The sequence below is a fragment of the Lontra canadensis genome, unplaced genomic scaffold (assembly GCF_010015895.1).
Source record: "Lontra canadensis isolate GAN:19392208 unplaced genomic scaffold, GSC_riverotter_1.0 scaffold101, whole genome shotgun sequence".
In the NCBI taxonomy this organism is placed as follows: domain Eukaryota; kingdom Metazoa; phylum Chordata; class Mammalia; order Carnivora; family Mustelidae; genus Lontra; species Lontra canadensis.
In genome coordinates, this window is record NW_022631095.1 from 1,585,588 (window position 1) to 1,591,587 (window position 6,000).

The following is a 6,000-nucleotide window of genomic DNA, read 5'->3' on the forward strand; positions in this document are numbered from 1 at the left end:
TTGCAAGGAGGAGTGGTGGTGAGGAGAGAAATCTCTGCTTCAGACAGACTCAACCTTAGGGGGGAAAGCATATCCTAGCCCAAGTCTGGTACTAAATCCTCTCTGGAAACACCAGAATCTTCTCTAAAGCTCCACATCTGGACTCCCACCAGCTCCTGGTGCATTCAGCCCTTGAACAAAGCTCTTGGGAAAGCAAATGCAAGACAAATTTCCCAAGAGGAAATTAAACTCATCTCAAGGGATGAGGCTTTTTCAGAACAAGACATTTGAATCAATTCTACCTCCTTTGCCTCCTGCAGCAACAGGCTCAAACTTTTCCAGGAAGCTCTACCCTAACAGCCATTTTGATGAAAGAGATTTAAAAATGGAGGCAAAGAGGAGTGTGTTCGGAGAAGCTGGCTGCTAACAGGAGCAAATCTCCTGTTTTAGGAGCCTTTTTTATTTTCAGGGCAACACCCCAAATACAAAGCACACAACTGTAAAAACCCATGGGTTTTCCTTGGGTCTCCATGGCTGAAGGCTGCCTACTCAACGTTCAGCGTGCTCTTCCTGCCATCTGGAATCCAACAGAGCCAAAGCCAGCTGAGGCGTGGGGAGGCCTGGATGGATTCTAATCTCCAGGACAGGTGGGACAATAACAGCATCTGCCATGCTCCTAACTCCATTTCCTCCTGTGCTTTTGCTTCATTTGCTATTTTACTGAACTTTCTAACATCCTTCGTGGCCAGAGGCCAAAGGAGAAGAAGCACCCAAGACTGTTAACTTTGGAACCAAAATTAGTCATGCCCACTCTGGCCTAAATCCCACTCGCGAAAATGCCTACAAAATGGGTATTTGGACGGGTGTAGTAAAAGCAGGCAGTGGAAACACATGTCCAAGATGCTCTCCACCCGGATGGCCCTCATTAAAAAGCTGACACTTGGTGATGACTAAGACTGAATGCAACAGATATTTCAAGGAGCTCGTCACTGATGCAGTCCATAACCACTGCAGCTGCAGCCAGGCCCCAGCAACCTCCCTGTCCCCAAACACCCTGGGCTCCTCTAGGGGTCAGCGGCAGCCCTGGAGCCTCACCCAACCGACTGGGGGGGGGGGGGAGTATGTAAACAAGTCAGCAGAGAGGCAGGCCGTCAGGACAGATAGTCGGCAATGGCTCTCCCTTGGTCACTGAAAGGAAGGGAGATGACCCAGGCTTGGGGGTAGTAATTAGGCAGACGGAGACGTGTCCCACGGGGCCCTGCTACTTAGCTTTTAAAGCCTCAGAGAGGAAACCGGGAGCCTGGGCCAACAGGGAAAATGGCCACTTTCTGCTAAACAGTCTCAAGGCTAAGGTTCTACAGTTTAGACGGGATTCCAAAAAAAGCACTGGTCCGGAGGTGCAAAGGGCAGGGCACATCTGTGGAGGAAACAGTCACCTTAATTACCATGTCTAGAGAAAGTGCGATTTCATTTCAGCCCCCAAAACTACCGCCCAAAGGAGGAAACCAAGAGAAGTGTTTTCAATTTGAAAGAGACTGGAAAAGAGAGGGTGAGAGGGTGAGAGCAACCTACTCTCCCCACCCTCTTGTAACTTTGGACCATAGGGTGCTTGCCTACTTCAAAGAATATTACCAGAAACAAAACAAAACAAAACAAAAAACCACACACACACACACACACACACACACACACACACAACCAAACCCACAAAACCCTCAACAATCCAACACCCGCTTTCAAACCTATAGCCGCTAAGAGGTAAAATATCCCACTTTAGTTTCCAAGGGCTGCAGCCCACGTAACTCCTTTAAAACGCACAGGGAGAGCCCCTGGCTGCAACAGCATCCGCCCCCCTCACATGCCCCCTACAGCTGCGCCCGGGGGTCACTCATGGGAGGGTGGAAAACGGACGCGTGACGCCACCACCGGGCGGCCAGACACCCGACGGCGGACTCCGGGACGGGGTCAGACGCTCCGGCTGCTCCAGCTACCACTGAAAGGACGGAGAAAGCAATGCTTTCGTTCCAGAAACTTCCATCAGGGCCAGTTCAGGGCCAAACCCATGGCCAAAGAGGCCATCTCCAGCAGATGACTCCTTCGCAAGTGCCACCCCCCCCCCAAAAAAAACGGTTGGCCCCATCTCCTACGACGCCTTTTTCTGGCACAATCTAGAAAGCACCGCCACCATCAGATCCTAAATAACTTGGGATCCAGGGTAACTTTCTTTTCTCCCCAAATCCCAATGCCTCATCTCCAAGTCTCAGAAAATGTTAGAGAGGGAGGTGGGAAGGACAAGTTGAAGAATCCCAGTTTTAATTTGGGTGAGGGGGAAGGGAGGGAATGGGATGTTAATGTGGTTGCGGTGTGGGGTGAAACGGAACCAGATGCGGCTGCTACATCTGGAAAATGGGGGAAAAAAAGTGTTGGGGGAGAAAGACACCGCATTTTTTTGGTGGGCCAACAGCTTCTGGGCCCAGAAAGGAGAAGCAAGCCTCACCACCGCCACCCCCTCCACACCCCGCCCGAAGGTGTCTGGCTGCCTTCTTAGGATATGTGTTAAATGAACTCCATCCACAACGTCAATGAATTCCTCTACAAACGACGGTTCCTCTCTTCCCAGCCCCAAACATAGCGGGAGGCGGGAGCGGGGTGGGCAGACGGTTTGAGCCGGAGAAGCAACATACAGCGATGCGGAGTGAACCGCACCGCGCAAAACCCTCATCCCTTCCCCCACACCTCCTAGAACCAGATTGGAACTGAACGTTCCCCTCCCCCCGACCCCATAATGGGGCTTAACATCACCCGCTGGGCGCCCTCCCTTCCACAAACTTCCGACCCTTTCGGAGATGGACTAAGTAGAAGATAACCCCCTCTGGAAAAGGGAATTCCTTCCTCGCTCTCCGCTACAGCAGATTCGGCCATTTGGTGACGACACCTCCTTAAAACCTATTCCAGGAGAAGCTAACCTATCCCTCCACTTCCTTCCCTCTTCAAGCCCCTATCCACCCACCCCCAATCTCGCCCCCAGACTTTCCCCGAGGTGGAAAGGACTTAGAAATACCCCGGGTACTCAAAGCTACCTGCTGAATTGGGGCGAGTCCCCAGTAGTGGACTAAAAAGAGGTGGACTGGAATGCAACACACACACACACACACACACACACACACACACACACACACCTCACCTCGCTGCCCACTCCCGCCCAGCCTCCCCAGTCCGAGGAAACCGAGGGCCGCCGCCGCCTTCGCCCCGGCCCTGTCCCTCCCAGGACTCGCCGCGAAGCCGCCGCCGCCTCGCCAGCTCCCCGGCGCGAGTTGGCGGAAAAGTTGGGCTGCAGGAGGAGCGGCGGGACGAGCGCGGGGAGGGGGCGCAGAAGGCGACGCGAGCGGGGAGCTGGGAGGGAAGACAAAAGGGGGGCGCAAAGCGCTGGGGAAGGAATCGGGAGGTGGAGGGGAGCGGGTAACGAGTGGAACGAGGCGCCGGACCCGACTGGGCTGCGGCCGGGAAGCACGCAGCCGGGAGGCTCCGGCGCCGGGGGCCGCTCGGGACGCCAAGCCCGCCCCGGATCTGCGGGCGCCGCGGCTCTTACCTCACTCGACGCTGCGGTTCCGCTTCTGGAGAGTCCGCCGTGGCTCGTGCGGGCGGGCGAGCGCCCGCGACCCCAGCTCCGGCCCGCCGCCCCCCGACTCCTTTCGGGTCCTGGCGGGGCCGCTAGAGCCCCGCGGCCGGCGCTCGACTCCCGGTGGCGCTCGGTGCTCAGCGCCTCCAGCCCGGGCGGGAACAATGGAGCCGAAGCTGGTGCCCCGGAGGCGGGGCGGGGGGAGGGCTCCCGTCCGCCGCCCGGGGTCTCCAGACCCTGTGGCTCCCCTCTCCGGAACCCGGCGGCGGCGCCTCACGCTTCTCGCAGACCCGGCTCCATCGCCCTGCGGGGGCCCCGGCGCCGCGGCGTGCCCGACTGCAGCACTAGGACGGTGCGTCCTGGTGGGCGCCCCTCGGACCAGCCAAAAGTCCTCGGTCTCCGCGGCTTTTCCAGCGGCGGCGCGCGCTCGCGGCCGGGGAAGGCGAGGTCGCCGCAATGCGCTAAGCGGAGTCTCGGTCCAGTCGGGACGTTGCCGCCCAGCTCCGGGCACAGCCCGGGCTCCTCCGCGCGCTGCGGCTGGACCAGAGTTCGGGCTCCCGCTCGCCGCCGCCCGCTGCCCAGGCCGCCGCACCACCGCCCGCAGGAGCGCTCCGAGCGCTGTGCGCCGGCGAGGCGCGAGGGCTCGCTCTCTCACTCCCACCCGCGCTAGTCCCACCCCCCTCCTCCTCCCCCTGCTGCTGCCTGCTGGGCCTTGTAGTTCCCAGCCGCGGCCCGCGAGAAGGGGGAGCCGGCTGAGCGGCGCGGTGCTCTGGCGCTCCTTTCCTGCAGTCTGGTCTCCCTGCGAGCGCGTGCCCTTGCCAGGAGGGCGCCCGAATTTCAGGCCGTAGACACCCGAGCCATTTGGCGGGTGAGGTGGGGCGACGCTGTGGTCCCGAGGTTGTACGTGCTAGCACCGGCCTTGGGTCGCACTGACTGTGCCTTGGAGAAATGATTCTTCTCGCTCTAAATCTCAGTTTGCTCATCTATGAAAAAGAGGATAATAGTGCTTTTCCTATAGAGTTGAGGATGGAGGGAGGGCCTGCCACATAGTTAACACTCAATGAATACAAGCTGTTTTTATTCATGAGACGGTTTACCCCCTCTTCAGACTTTTCCACCCCACGGTTCCCCAGCCACAGAGTTCAGGTTTCCTGGTCTATGGGAAGCAGGACCCTGTGACTTCTGCAGCACCATTCTGGGCCTCCAGAAGTCTTCTGCCTGCAGTGAATTTTAGGAAGCAAAGAGTGAATGGTGGGAGTTGGGCATGCTATTGGTTTGGAACTTAATCGGAACCCTCGGAAAAGGTTCTGTGGAACCCGAGGAAAAGTGGCTAAAATGCCCTTTCCTCTGGGTCCTTCCACTATAATCTAGTGGCTCCCTAATGAGTCCTCTGGGAAACTTGTAAAAAAATACAAATTCTTGGACCTGCTCAGACCTAAGGAATCAGGCTGTGCCAGGAAGGAGCCAAGAGTCTGTATTTTCTCTGAGGTTCCCAGGGTGCCAGGTTGGAGCCATTGGTAGGGTATGAAAGACACCTCCATTCCGGTCTCCTGCTTATGAACAGTTTGATTTTGGACAAGTCCTACACCTGAAAAAAAAAAAGACTTGTTCAACTATTCCCCCCCCCCATACACACACACGGGTTGGCTGAGACTCCCTCAAAAGGTTATGCAGAGAATCAAATAAAATAATGGATATCAGTGCACTGAAGTATTACACAAATAGAAGTCACTATAGAGGGGCCCCTGGCTGGCTTAGTTGGTTAAGCATCTGACTTCTGGCTCAGGGTCATGATTTCAGGGTCCTGTGATCCAGTCCCACAACAGGCTCTGTGTTCAGTAGGGAGTCTGCTTGGGATTCTCTCCCTCTCCCTCTGCAAACTCCCACTTGTGCTCTCTGTCTCTCCCAAATAAATAAACAAATAAAATCTTTTTTAAAAAAGTCAGGGTCGCCTGGGTGGCTCAGTGGGTTAAAGCCTCTGCCTTCAGCTTAGGTCATGATCTCAGGGTCTTGGGATCGAGTCCCGCATCGGGCTCTCTGCTCTGCAGGGAGCCTGCTTCCTCCTCTCTCTCTCTTTCTCTCTCTCTCTGCCTGCCTCTCTGCCTACTTGGGATCTCTGTCTGTCAAATAAATAAATAAAATCTTAAAAAAAAAAGTCACTATGTAAGTGAACTTAGGGCCTCTACCTCATTGCCACCCCACCAACCCCTCAAACTTATAGAAGCTGGAATACTGAATGAGATAATCTTCTGCCCCTCAAATTTAAGGCAATGGTCTAAGTTATTTATTTGACCAGCAAGCGAAAGAATAGTGACCATCACAGTGTCATTCACATAGTAGGAGTTCAATAGCTATATATTGACTTACCGGAGTAAATATTTAATAAATATCTGTTGAATGGT

The 6,000-nt window shown here is 55.5% G+C and overlaps 1 protein-coding gene across 9 annotated transcripts in view; it reads right to left on the reverse strand.

Moving 5' to 3' along the window:
• The window catches only part of FGFR1 (fibroblast growth factor receptor 1), a 46,632-nt gene extending 42,963 nt beyond the window's left edge, over positions 1-3,669 (reverse strand). For 7 of the 9 annotated variants that reach the window (XM_032838093.1, XM_032838091.1, XM_032838090.1 and 4 more), the window contains exon 1: positions 3,569-3,669. The gene's annotated coding sequence lies outside the window, so the exon portion shown is untranslated. Of the gene's footprint in view, positions 1-3,254; positions 3,399-3,568 lie in introns of those variants that run through there. The other 2 variants (XM_032838094.1, XM_032838092.1) reach the window with 1 other exon arrangement.
• Between the last annotated feature and the right edge of the window lie 2,331 nt (positions 3,670-6,000).